A 15,206-nucleotide genomic window follows, 5' to 3' on the forward strand; every position below is an offset into this window, starting at 1 on the left:
GAGGGAGATCAGACAGAAAAAGGAAGAGAAGCAAAATACTTTGAGGTTTCCTTGAAACAAAACCCTTGACAAAACCTGGAGAGGAACCTGACAGAGAACTCAGAGCAACCCCCAGGCAGCTCTGAAAAATTCAATCTGACTCACACACTTTCATCTCACGCAAACCCTAACATTTCAACCGGCCTCTCCCATCAGGTTTGCCTCATTCCCATAATTTTATGCTCTTAATTTGGATCATCTGAATGTATGAGGTATGATGGATGAATTTCATTATGTTTTTGCCCACGGGTTTAATTATGCATGAATGGGTGAAACCTATGCCTTAAATGTTTAATCACATGATTTCTGAAATGTATGCCACAGGGTTTGAGGTTTCTGAAACCATACTGTTGTCCATGAAAAAAATGCTTATCGTGTTTCACTAACCCTTTTGTTGAGTTTTCGTGAGGGCTCACAGACTCTTGCAGAGATGGTTTGCGTGGTTTTCCCACTTTATTTATGGGATACCCCCTGGAGGTTCATTCCAATTACCTGTACTGACTCGCCTTTCTTTGATGGCATTAGCTTGGGAGATCCCTGGGTTTCTTACTCCTTTAATTGCTGTTACTTCGGATCTTTATCCGTGTGGTACTTTTACCTCTTTTCCGCATTTTATCGCTTTCTTAGCTGGAAGACCTCGATAGGAGGCATTTGTTTTCTTTTGTTTATTTACTTCTGAGCCCCTTGTTGGCACATTTACTTTATACATGTTTGTTTTGTATGTGTTCGTATCCCTGCAGGTAGCGCGGTTCCTTCGTCGAGGACTGCCTTTTTGCCCTTTTGCATGAGTAACCCTCAAACCCTACAAACTCATTGATTTTTCTTCTCCTAAACACACGTTTACTCCTTCTACTACAGGTGAGTAAGTCTCCAAAGGTCGAGCATCCGGTAGATTGCATAGTAACGTCGTTCGTCCAAAACCCACTCCATAACCTCGTAGTTAGCCGAACTACGGCTTGCTCTGATTCTCATTCCAGATGAGATACGTAGGCATAAGACGCGATGTCTTAGCGAGCACACATTAGACAAGAACTACAAAAGTGGATCCCGTAGAGTACTACGGATGCGTAGGGGTGCTAATACCTTCCCTTCGTATAACCGACTCCCGAACCCAAGATTTGGTTGCGAGACCCCGTCTTGTCCTTTCCTTTTTTAGGTTTACTTCGAGCGTTTCCTTTCCCTCCTTTGGGATGAATAACGCACGGTGGCGACTCTTCTGTCATTTTCTTTCGCCGGTTGTTTTTTCGCGCACTGTATTTTTCAGGTTGCGACAGATAAAGACAAAAAAAATTTATTATGGCTAAAAATAGAAACAAGTAAAGGAAAGATAAGGATTTCCTCCCACATTTAAACAAAGCATTCTCCTCAATGCGACAATATAAAGAAAAAGGGAAGAAACACGAAGATCACTACTCGTCGTCATGACGTTGGCCTCTGTGCGCTCTGGCTCTTGCTCGTGCACGCTCGCTTCTTCCACGCTGGGTAGGATCCAACCTCACATGCTTAGTGTACTCTTGGATGGCATCAACGCGATGTGTCAGGGCACTTATCTCTTCGGAAAGCTCCGTCATCCCCTGGTCGTGCCAGTTTGCATAGTCGTGCTGATACCTCTGTATCTGCTAGATCGTTTGCATCATTTCTGTCTGGCGCTCCTCCATCCTCTGGTTGTGTCGCAACATCTCAGCGTAGATGTCTTCCATGGTGGCGAGTCGTCACTCATTTCTTCGTTGGCCTCAGAAAGATGTCTTCGCAGTGTACTCAGGAGGTGGTTGTGGCATTTCTTGGTCAAGTTCCTCTTTGACTTCATCTGCTCTATTATTAGGATCTCCTTCATTGGGCTCAGGGGCGTTCAGATCAAAAATCCAATTCGCCATATTTTACGGATCTGCACGGTTCCTGTTGGGCATGATGATGCTTCGAACTATCTTGTTCCTAACCACAGGATGGTACTTCCCGTCGTCTCTGGCCTTGATGAGGTGTGAGGAACGACAATAGTCGATGTTGAGGAACTCGGCTGGCAAGGCGGATAAGTCGGCGAGCCTATCCCCCAGATTCATGCCTAGTGCTATGGAGGTGATGATTCCTCCAAAACAGAACGCCTGGATGCCTCTCATGCACGCAGCCTGTATGTTGGCCAACAAGAATGGGGTGGCATTGAACGCCACCGAGGTGAACACACAGTGAAGAAAGAAGAGCTCCTTAGAGTTTACCTTGTGATTGTTGACTCTTCCAAAAACCGTGTGCCCTAAGACTCGGTGGAAATATCTTATAGCTGGGTTGTGGATGTAAGTTGCGTTGAGCGTATCCCAACTTGTGACGTTCATGTTGGTAAGGCTATGCCACACTCCAAATGCTATTTTTGACCATCCTTCAGGGATACAACAGTGAACTCCCTCTCCATGTCGGAAGCCAAGCATTCACGCTATTTGAGTTTGGTTCAGGGAATACTCGGTACCGAACATTCTAAATGTGGCGACTCCGGTGAGAAACTGAGTTACCCCATGAGGGGTAATGTAGGAGAATGAACTCAGGAATTCCAAGGTCAACGCCTCATAAGTTGGTTGCGGGTTGGTGCAAAGTTGCGTCAAACTGGAGTTGTTCAACATCCATTCCACGCCATCTGAAAGTCCCAACTCCGTCAGACATTCGTTATCAACATACCTCGTAGCTTGGACTGAACGTTGATAGAACCTGAGGTAGTTGTCTCTCTGTCGCTCGCTGGCTTCTCCATTTCTGAATACGGTATTTGAGAGGTCAGGAGAAACTCTCTCTTGACGGGCCATTTAGTGTGCGTTTATGAAAATATAGGTTTTGGTGGGAGAGATGGATTTTGTGAGGTATAAGGTACTCACACGTTTCTTGCTTAAAAGGATGTGGAGAAAGGGTTAATGGAGAAAAGAGTGGTGTGAGTGGGATGGTTAAGGAAAGTATGATGATTAGATGAGGAATAAGAGAGGAAGTGAACCTGTTTTTATAGGAGCGCCCTCTAGATCCGTGACGATCGTCACAGGGAGGTTACGGTCATCATATGTAACGGTTGCATAACGGTCGTCTGCAGCGGTCATCTGTGTGTAACAGTCATCTGCTTAATGTGTGACAGGCGTGGTGTATCCGTGACGGGTGCTACGCCTCTGTGACAGGCGTCACACTACATGTGACGGTCGTCACATGCAAGGTTCACAATTTTTTTGGAAAACAGGCCAAAAGTATATGAGCAGTAACAGCAGTAATTCAGTAGTAATGATAGCATTAACACAATATGGTAGCAGTATAAAAGCAGTATGGAATTAACAACATTAAAAATAAAATGACTGGTAAATTGAATTTATTGTAGAAGCAAAAAGAAATAACAATGTTATTTAAATTAAATTAAAAGATTAAAGTTAAATGTAACATTAAAAGAAATAATAACAATAAAAGTGCTAAATAATAGCAATAAAAGTGCTCCCTCCCCACACTAAAACATAACAGTGTCTTCATTGCTTTAATGTGAGTAGGAGAGGTCAGCGGTCGATGTAATGAGCCACGGTTCTGTCCCAAAGTAGCTACAGCCTGGTTCAAGTGATCAAACTGTTCGAAGACGACATCCATTAGGCCTAAGACATCAAGGCGCATGCTCTTTATTTCTTCTTTCACATTGGTAATGTCAGTGTAGAAACCATCCAGACGGGTAAGGATTATGGCAAGATTTTCTGCATAGGATGGAAGTTCCGGTTCATTTATGTTATAGTAGTTTGGAGGGGTTTCAGGGTCAGAGTCATCAATAGGGATATGGTCATCTAAATACTCATATATAGGCGGTGTCTCAGGAGGTGATGGTGGAGCAATGTGGTGTTCATCTAAATCATAAACCCAGTTATTTCGGTTATGAACACTTGTTCTCTCATGGTTTGGTAAGGTAAACAGCTGGACAACTTTGTTATTAATTAGGTAATCAAAAGTGCCTGGCCCAAGGTTTCCTATGATTCTACGGTTAAATCAAAATTCGATGTCCATGGATCGGATGTGTCCAAACGGTATATGCTCGTAAAGTGGGCGTCTAAGTCCAATGACATCGGCTATCATGGTTACTAGGCCGCCTATTATGATTGGGGTGCGATTGTTCTTTGCAAGGTGAATGAATCTTTCCATCATAAATGTCACAACATTGACATGTCGGCCTTGGTCGACACAGAGTAAGATGAAAAGTTCATCTCGTGACACTATGGTGTTGTTCGTTTCTTTTCCAAACAAGGTGTGGGCTAGTATTTTATGGAAGTAGCGGATAGCAGGGTTGTGTATCATTTGGGAGTGCATCTAGTTTGGGTTAGGGTGGTAGTCTCCATTTAAACTATCCCAAAAGTGATCTAGGTCGATGTCATCGATTAATTCCTCCTAGCGGGTAGTGAAAACAAATGGGCCACTAGAAAATCCTAGGAGGTCAGCAAGGTCTCTACGGTTATAAGTGAAGTCCATACTAAACAGCCTAAAGGAAATCAACCCTTTGTTGAGTCCGTAACCATGCTCGGGGTTGTAGACTAGGGAGCTAAGAAATTCTAGGGCGAGTTCACGGTATGTGACAAACCTTCTCTTAATAGCAGCATTCTCCCATCCTAGCTGGTTAAACATAAACAAGATGCTATCTCGGATACCTAACCTATCCATGGTAGGTCCATCATAATATATGGATAAAGCCATATCCTTATGAGCTAATAATCATAGCGCCTTCTCTGAACTCTGCCTCTGAAAACTGTATCTACTGGTTGCATGATAAAAGTTAGTGACTAACTAGTTATAAATTCGCCTGTTAATCAGTATCCAATGTTTCTAAGTTAGTAACTAGAAGCAACAAGTATTACTGCATAGAATCAAGGAAAGGGAGCAAAAATACAGATGAAAGTCAAAGAAGGAAAATACTTAAAAACAAAGATAACAAATCAAAGAAAAGGCGGGTTGTCTCCCACTAAGCACTTTGTTTAATGTCGTAAGTTCGACAGTAATGTTGCGATGTACTAGTTTTGGGGTTGAGTAGACAGATCTATAAGTCTTAGACTATTTGAATAGTCTCTATTGTCAATATTATGATAATGTTTTAATCGCTGCCCATTTACCATAAATGGCTCACTATTTCGACCTTTGATTTCTACCGCACCGCTTTTAAAGACTTTTGTGATTTCGAAAGGGATTGACCACCTAAATTTAAGTTTTCCTGGAAAAAGCTTAAGTCTCGAATTAAATAGTAGTACTATGTCGCAAACATTAAACTCTTTCCTAGATATATGTTTATCGTGCCATTTTTTGGTTCGTTCTTTGTATATCCTGGCATTCTCATAGGCGTCTAGTCGAAGTTCTTCCAATTCGTGAATGTCCAAAATTCGCTTTTCGCCTGCGGAAGTATAATTTATATTTAGGGTCTTAATTTCCCAGTAAGCTTTGTGTTCTAAATCCACAGGGAGATGACATGATTTACCGTGGACTAATTTAAAGGGTGTGGTCCCTATTGGGGTTTTGTAAGTTGTCCTATAGGCCCATAGAGATTCGTTTAGTTTAGATGACCAGTCTTTTCTAGAATTTGTTTTATTTCTCTATTCGAAACCTCGACTTGCCCACTGGTTTGTGGGTGATAAGGTGTTGCTACACGGTGTCGGACTCCATACTTCAGAAGAAGTTTTCCAGAGATATTCGATATGAAATGGGAGCCACCGTCACTAACGACTAGTTTTGGCACACCGAATCTAGGAAAGATTATGTTCTTGAACAACTTAATCACTACTCGTGTGTCATTTGTCGGAGAAGCTACGACCTCGATCCATTTTCAAACGTAATCGACAGCTACGAGTATGTACTTATTACCAAAAGAAGATGGGAATGGTCCCATGAAGTCAATCCCCCACACATCAAAGACTTCCACTTCTAAGATGCCTGTTTGTGGCATTTCATCGCGTCTTGAAACATTACCAGTACGTTGGCACCGGTCACAATTTTTAACCGCATTATGGACACCTTTCTATAGAGTAGGCTAAAAGAGGCCCCATTGTAAGATCTTAGCACAAGTTTTTGATGTGCTTGCGTGCCCACCATAGGGGGCGGAATGGCAATGAGAGGTTATGTCATCTATTTCATCCTCAGGAACACATCGATGGAAAATACCGTCGGTACCTCTTTTGAAAAGCAGAGGTTCATCCTAGTAGTATTGTTTTAGATCATGAAATAATTTCTTCTTTTGTTGGTAAGATAGGTCAGGTGGAAGTACTCCAACATCTAAGTAGTTTACAAAATCAGCATACCATGGCAGAGTTGCATTCGCATGAATTTCTTCCACGAATTCTTCTATTTCGGTATCATTTATTATTAGTTCAGACATGCCGCTTTCCATTTGGGCTATAAGTCGTTCGTAAGGGAAATCATCATTGATTGGAATTTGTTTAGGTTTATTCCATTCGATTCGTGATAAGTGGTCTGCTACTACGTTTTCAGTACCCTTCTTATCTTTTATCTCTAAGTCAAATTCTTTTTAGAGTATGATCCATCTTAAGAGTCTTGGTTTGGCATCCTTCTTACTTAGCAGATATCTAATAGCGGCGTGGTCAGTGTAGATAATGATTTTCACTCCTACTAAGTAGGAACAGAATTTGTCTAAAGCGAACACAACGGCTTGAAGTTCCTTTTCAGCGGTGGCGTAGTTCATTTGGGCTGGATCTAATGTTCTACTTGCGTAGTAGATAGCATGAAGTTTTTTATCCTTTCTTTGTCCTAGTACTGCGCCTACGGCATAATCACTCACATCACACATAATTTCGAAAGGTAATCTCCAGTCAGGTGGTTGCATGATAGGCGCGGTGATTAAAGATGTTTTTAATTGCTCGAACGCTGTTAAACATTTCTCATCAAAGATAAAGTCAGCGTCTTTCATTAGTAAACCCGTAAGTGGTTTGGTAATTTTCGAGAAATCTTTGATAAAGTGTCGGTAGAAACCGGCGTGTCCTAAAAAGCTTCGTATTTCTCGTACGGTTTTTGGAGGTTGAAGATTCTCTATGATTTTGATCTTAGCTTTGTCTACTTCAATTCCTTTATCAGATACTACGTGTCCTAACACGATTCCTTGTTGGACCATGAAATGGAATTTCTCCCAGTTCAAGACGAGATTCACCTTTACGTGTCTTTCAAGTACCATTTCAAGGTTTGATAGACATCCTTCGAAGCTTTGCCCACAAACAGGAAAGTTGTCCATAAAGACTTCCATAATGTCGTCTATAAAGTCAGCGAAGATTGACATCATGCATCTTTAAAATGTTGCGGGAGCGTTGCATAATCCAAATGGCATTCGTTGGTAGGCGAATGTACCATAAGGGCATGTGAAGGTTGCCTTTTCTTGGTCGTCAGGATGGATTGGAATTTGAAAGAATCCTGAATAACCGTCTAGATAGCAGAAGTGGGAATGCTTAGTCAATCGTTCAAGCATTTGGTCAATAAAAGGAAGAGGAAAATGATCCTTCCGAGTGGCATTGTTTAGTTTTCTATTATCGATGCATATTCTACTTCTGGTCACAACTCTTTGTGCTATAGATTCGCCCTTCTCGTTCTTAACAACTGTAACACCCCCTTTCTTGGGTACTACATGAATGGGGCTAACCCATTAACTATCAGAGATCGGGTATATGATTCCAGCATCTAGTAACTTCTTTACTTCATCCTTGACTATAGTACTTAAGATTGGGTTGATCATCCTCTGGTGTTCTCTAGAGGTTTTACAATCTTCCTCTAGCATAATGCGATGCATACAGATAGAAGGACTTATTCCTTTTAGGTCAGCGATGCTGTAGCCTAACGCAGTTGGATATTTTCTTAAGACATCTAGTAACTTTTTAGTTTCCATCTGTCCCAAGTCAGCGTTGACTATTACTGGTCTTTTGAGTTCAGTGTCTAGGAATTCGTATCGTAGGTTCTTTGGTAGTGTTTTTAATTCCAAGTCTGGTTTCTTCGGGCATGGCATGTAGTTAGGTGTAAGTGCTGAGCATTCGCTTAGACTATCATTTTGGTATGGTTCACGCCAATTATCATCTTCAAAGATTGAAGGGATTTGGATTTTCATTATATCGAAATATGTGGCTTCTTAGCATATGAGGGCATTTGTGTGATGGCTTCTGTAAAGGGAATTGTAATGTTTAGTTGCTTCAGAAGTTCAACAAATTTCCTAAATTGCCCTGCAGTTTTAGAATTTGCGAGTCTTTGAGGATACAAAATGGGTGGTTTATAAGTTGGTGGAGGCACATAAGGTTTTTCTTTCTCTTCGGCCTCTCGGGTATTATCTTCCTTCTCCTTCGGTTCACTTACCTCCTCAGTTGTGGTTTTGTCTGGTTTTTGGTACATGGCAGGATTTTGGAGTCTTGGATCTACGGGTCCGTCTAGTTCTTTTCCACTCCTCAGTATAACGGCATTTGCATGTCCTTTTGGATTAGGTTGCGGCTATCCAAGAAATGTGCCAGCGGGAGCGGCAATAGATGCTTGTTGTTGAGACACTTGTGAAATATGTGTTTCAAGCATTTTGTTGTGGGTGGCTAAGGCGTCTACTTTGCTCGGTAATTGTTTAAGTTGCTCGCTAGTATGTATGTTTTGGTTCAAGAAGTCTTTGTTTGTCTGAGCTTGGGTAGCTATGAAGCTTTCCATCATTAGTTCAAGGTTGGACTTCCTAGGCATGTTAGGAGCATTATTAGCTGGATTTTGATATCCAGGCGGAACAGTGGGTGCTTGGCCAGGTGCATACAGGGCGTTGTTATTCTTATACGAAAAGTTAGGATGATTTTTCCAACCTGGGTTGTAGGTATTCAAATAAGGATTTTCTTGTGTGTAATTCACTTGATCGGTTGGGACTCCTGCTAATATCTGACATTCTGGTGCAATATGTCCATGAGTACCACGGTGGTTGCGGGTGGTATGGTCAACTTGTTTAACTTTTGGACAAGGGCGTCTACCTTTGCATGGACGTGGTCAAGGCTACTGATTTCGTACATTCCACTTTCTGTTTGGGATTTTTCTAATGGAGTTCTTTCACCTCCCCATTGGCAATGGTTTTGGGCCATGTTTTCAATGAGTTGATAGGCTTCGTTGTATGGCTTGTCCATAAGTGCATCCCCCGCGGCAACGTCTACCGTCAGTCTTGTATTATACAGAAGCCCATTGTAAAATATGTGAATGATCATCCAGTCTTCAAGACCGTGATGTGGACATATCCTCATCATGTCTTTGTATCTTTCCCACGTGTCGTAGAGAGATTCTACATCCTTTTGTCGAAATTCGTTGATTTGAGCTCTCAGCATAGCAGTTTTGCTTAGCGGAAAATATCGGGATAAGAAAACGTTCTTCAGTTCTTCCCATGTTGTAACTAAGTTGGATGGCAAGGATTGCAACTCTTAGAGAGAAAGGAAAGAGGTGTAGTCTTATCGCATCTTGAGATATATCATTCGCCTTCACAGTGTCTGCGTACTGCACAAACTTGGTCAAATGTTCATTAGGGTCTTCCGTAGGATTTCCAACAAATTGATGTTGTTGGACGACTGATAATAATGAGGATTTCAGCTCGAAATCGTTTCGATTGATAGCAAGGGCAAAATGCTGCTGTGAGGTTCTTGTTGGGACGGGGTAGCGTAGAACTTAAGAGGACGATTATGTGGATCTACTGTAGCCATGGTTGGTTTTTCAACTGGTTCAATAGTAGGAAAGAAGATATCAGGAATATTGTACCTTCGTTGGTATCCTAGTATTCGGCGTCTTAAATATAAGAAATGCTCTAATTCAACGATTGGTGATGCTAAGTTATCGCCTTGTGAGCGAGTACTTGGCATACAATCGGGGGAAATAAGGGAAAGGAGATTAGTTTTTACCTTAGTCTATACTGTGCAACGAAAGAATCACACTATTTGACTAAATCAGGTCCCCGGCAACGGCGTCAAAAACTTGATACGTCTCGTGACTGTATATAGAATATAGTCTATCGGGTACTTGACTGCAAGTGCAGAGTCCAGTCGTTTTAGTTTTAAAAGATATCGAACCCACAAGGACCGATGGTCAAACTAATGCTACCGACATTACTATGTTTAGCTAAGGGAATGATTTTTAGAAGTTTGGTTGAAAAAACCTAAATCTAAGGGAAGTTAAGTGTTAAGAAAATATTAATAGAAGGATATTAGTATGCAACGCATTAATCGTCAGGGATTCGATAAGTCACCGGTGTATAATTTAAGTACCAAATATCTTTCGGTAGAAAATACTTATTTAAAAGGTTTTATCTCACACTCTCGTGATTGTTGATTTTGACTATACCTTTAAGTCAGAATGTATGCTCTCGCTGTCCCATTTGAAGTTAAAAATACTTTTTGAAAATAAATAAGTTCTAATTGCTTTTAAAGTGCTCTCGCTGTTTTTAAAATCAATGCCTAGTTTTTACTATCCAGTTCGACCCTCACGCTTTCGCGATTGTCGGTTCTCACCTTAGTTAATTTCCCACTCTCGTGGCAAAATCGTATTAAATAACTTCTCACTCTTGTGACAAAGTTAATTAAATTTAAATTAAAAACCACAACCAAAAAGATTGTTTGAGGAAAGAAGTTTTACACCGATTATTATTAAATCCCGTCTAATTAAATTGTTACATACCGATACCGATAGTTTAGTCGGACATGTTAAACAACGCAAACACAGACGAACATAAACAGATCAACAATAAAGCAAACGTGATTACAATAATTATAAGGCAATAACAATTTAATAAAAACTTGAAAATTGGATTAATAGAATACGCCGAATCTTGAAGTACTTGAGCAGTCCTCCACAGGTCGGTAAGATTCTGCCTCTTCGAAATAATAACTTAAACTAAATTAAATAAATTGTAGTAGTTCCCCAGTGTGGAAAACTACTACTTTGGATAAATGAAAAGCGAAAAGGAAAAAGGGAAAATCAAAGCTCTGAACGGTAAAAGAAAATAATGTTGCTAAAGAAAAGTAAAAGACAAAATAGAATTGTTGTGAAAAAAATGCAGAGAGAAAAAGGTCTTCAAAGCTGGCTTCAGAGAGAAAAATTAAGCGTCCTCGTAGGTTTCCAACTTCCATCCTTTTATATCCCCCATTAGGTCATGGTAGTTGAGAGAAACAAGGATGCCTTGGTTGAGTGAGGAATCCAAGGGAAAGTGGCTGAGGAACGAAAATTAAGGGCTTGTTGGATCACTCGCTGATTTTGTCCACGTGACGTTCGTGATGGGCCTGTGACGGTCGTGACAGGCTGGGCGTGACGGTCGTGACAGACTGGGCGTGACGGTCGTCACTTTCACAAAGTTTGTATTCTCTGTTTTTCTGTTTTTCTGCTGCTTTCTCTTCTATTTCTTCTTCTTTTCCTTTCTTTTCTATACTTTGCTCATTTAAGCATGGGGATTGAAATACCTGCAAAAATAACTCGAACACTTGCGGAATAATCGGAATATAAATGAAAGTGGTACATTTTTTAGTGTAAATCAAGGCAAATATACGATGTATTTTTGCGTTATCACAGGATTACACATCTGCCCAGAACAGTCAACATAACTTTTGAAGAGCACAAAAATGGCATCAAGGAAACTAACATCACCCTTAGTGAATAACATGATATCACCAGTGTATAAAACATGTGAATGAATCAATACACCCCTGCAAGCTTTCATAAGCTTAATCTTACCGTTAGAAATCAGCTGCGACAAACCTCTGCTAAACACGTCCTCATCTAGATAAAAAAGTAATGGAGACAACGGGTCTCCCTGCCTAACTCCTATATGACAATTGAAGAAACCATGTAGCTCTCCATTGATAGAAATATACACCTTAGATGAATACAAAATCCTTTTAAAATATACACTCAAAAGTGAAAGAGACATGTTGATCATCCAAGAAAACAACCTCAGGAGAAATATTAGTATAACACAAACACCACAAATTAAGGTTAAGATCAATCCTATTATTTACAGCAAAAAAACTTGAGATTAAGTCTTTTAAGCCAACTAGAGGGAAACAAATTGCTATCCATCCAAGTTTTAGTAATTAAGACAAAATTAGGTTTAGAACTTTTAATAAGTCTTTTTAATGCCAATTTTGTGGGAGAGTTATCAATACCTCTCACATTCCAAAAAAGACAATTCATGGGGAATTGTAGGCACTTGTAGGCCCGAACCTTGTGATGTAATTGCTTCTAGCCGCACTCTTTTTTTGCGCCTTCCTTATTGATTTGGATCTAACCTTTTGAAGTCCTCCAGACTCAACCAATCCAATACCCTGAACATTGTAGCAATCACCAATTCCTTGTCTAACATAATCTTGTTCGACCATGTTAATCCAAGATGAATTAAAAAAATCCAAATTATGTTGCACCTGGACTGTTGTATTCAGATCAACAATTTTGTTGATTATTTGGGTATTCTAAAAAAAGATGAGTCCTTATCAAAGGCCTTCTTATTTCCCACATCATTATGTAAACTGCTCGAGTTATCAACGAGACTATCATTATTTTGCGTTGAAACTGTTTCAACCATAAGGTCCTTATGCAGAAATTGACTAGAATTATGCTGCTCTGAATTATGAGTTACTAATTTTGAGTTCAAAATACCCTCTTCAACAACTAAGTTCTCAACCAAGTTTTCTTGAATTGCAACATCAATAGGTTTTTCTGGCCCACCTTCCTTTGATTTCACAATCACTTGCACATAAGCTTTTCTGGAACCTTTGAAATTATTGCCTTTATCACTTCCATGACAACATCGTCCCCTCTTCTTTTCTAGTTTCTTGTAGCCATACTTTTTTCACCCCCTCTTCAATCCTTTTACAATTGTTAACACTATGACCAATTATATTACAGTTAGAATAAAACTGTGATATGTCATTATGAAGATTATGCTTGCAGACTTCTAAACCCAGCTGATACTCCTCTCCTGAAATGACAATAGCTAGCCTATCTCCCTTGACATGCGGCTTCCGCAGTTGGCTCAACGGGATGTTGCAGACATTATAAACCATTTCAACAAAAGACTTTGGATGCTTTTCCGAATTCACAATTTTTTCAATACCTTCCTTCGTACATGAGCTTTCTCCAATACCCTCAAAAAAACTTCCATAGAATAACTTAATGTCCCATTAAAGGATCAGACAACAAGGTTGAAGATGAACAGTAAATCCCTAATCGCAATTGCCCCTATTTTTTAAAAATAAACTTCAATCAATTAAGAACACTTTGTTATTATGAGATCTATTTAATTAATATCAACGATCAATTTTTTTTCTAAATATAAAAGACACATGGGATCTTGGTTTTTAATGATAACATATCAGACCAATTCTTTTTATTATTATTATTATTATTATTATTATTATTATTATTAAATTTACTAATAACAACACCCTTCTATGGCCGCCAACGCCAATTCCTATTCCTAATTATTGTTTTCGATATTTTTCATAGAAGTTTGCATAAGGCACCTGCTATCCATTATCTCTTAATTTTGTTAATATCTCCAACAAAACAAGGATTCACTCTGATTCAAGTGAGAGAAATTCTAATAATTTTTTTTATGACTGATCAGAATCACACCAATCTAAATTTAGTAATATTATCATATAAAATCTGTGAGATATATATTTTATAGTTATTATAATTAATTTCTCATCTCTCTATAATGGAAACTATTGTTGGTTTGGATTGGGAATAATAATTGACCACTGCATATTTGTTATAAATTATTCTTGCATCATTTATTCTCTTTATTCAAGTATGAGTCATAATCATGACAGTGAATATAGATTTGATAACATTGAAGATATTTTCACACTTCATGTAACATTTGAATTAATTATAAATTTAGGGTATTTTTTTAAAATGTGATGTTGTTCAAATTTTTTCAATAATTTATTTTACTTTGAAAAATATAAATGAATTGGTGTGAAATTGTGAAGAAGAATTGAAGTCTAAGATATGATAATTCTTAGATCGGCAAGAAAAGTGTACCCTATTCATATGAGTATATTATATGTTAATACTCAAGTAAATGTTGGACCATCCAAAACATATCGCTTATTAAAAGATTATTTTGGAGGTTGCCAAGATATTGGATGCACACACAAAAGGATCTCCAAAATTGCTTGAGAGATTTAAAGACATTGACCAGAGATTCTGAAGTGTGTGTTTGTTGATAATTTTAAGAGGAAAGAAGTAGAAAATCCTTCATTTTATTATGCATGAGGTAGATGTTGAAGGTCGATTAAAACATATTTTTTGAGCAGATGATTTTTGCAGAAAAAATTACACTTTGTTAGAGATGTGATTTCTTTTGACACTACATCTGAAACAAACAAATATTCTATAATTTTTGCACCATTTAGCACCATAGACAATGTGTTTCTTTTGGAGCTGCCTTTTTAGCAAATGAGAAAAGTGATTCATTCGTTGGGTTGTTTGAAAAGCTTTTGGAAGCGATGGAAAGACATAAGTTAGATCTTATAATAATTGATCAAGATCCCGCCATGTAACTTGCAATAGAGAAAAAATTGTATTCTTATTTTCATAAATTTTGCATATGACACATTATGAAAAAAGTATCTGAAAAGGTTGGTGTTATTATAAATGTCAACGATGAGTTCAATAGTAGTTTCAAGTCTTGTGTTTGGAGTTCGGAGACACCACATGAATTTGAAACAACATGAAATTATATCACGATTAAGTTTGACTTCGAAAAGAATGATTGGTTCTCACATTTGTATGATATTAGAAGTATGTGGATCCCAATGTATATTTAAAAAAAAATTGGGTGGGATATTGAGAACAACATCTATATCTGAGAGTGAAATTTTTTATTGCACCTTTTTGAATTCTAAGATTGATTTTGTTGAATTTTGGATAAGGTTTGAGTCTGTCATGGAAGCTCAAAGACATAAGTAGATACTTGCTGATAATGATTCCTTACATTCTCAACCAACACTAAAGTTGGATTGTGATTTAGAGAAGCACGAAAGATATATATATATATATATATATATATATATATATATATATATATATATATATATATATATATATATATATATAAAATTCACATGTGTAGATTGTAAAGTTGAATGTAAAGATTAAAAGTGCAATCATGGTATCGTATGGTATCACTTATGTGTTTTGATCTTTTTTTG

General features: G+C 38.6%; 1 non-coding gene across 1 annotated transcript; it reads left to right on the top strand.

Moving 5' to 3' along the window:
• The first annotated feature begins 9,228 nt into the window (after positions 1-9,228).
• Positions 9,229-9,335, top strand: LOC127109418 (small nucleolar RNA R71). The gene has a single exon (XR_007796711.1). It is a non-coding gene; the product is annotated as a small nucleolar RNA R71 (small nucleolar RNA).
• The last annotated feature ends 5,871 nt before the right edge of the window (positions 9,336-15,206 follow it).

This window comes from Lathyrus oleraceus, chromosome 7 (genome assembly GCF_024323335.1).
Source record: "Lathyrus oleraceus cultivar Zhongwan6 chromosome 7, CAAS_Psat_ZW6_1.0, whole genome shotgun sequence".
In the NCBI taxonomy this organism is placed as follows: domain Eukaryota; kingdom Viridiplantae; phylum Streptophyta; class Magnoliopsida; order Fabales; family Fabaceae; genus Lathyrus; species Lathyrus oleraceus.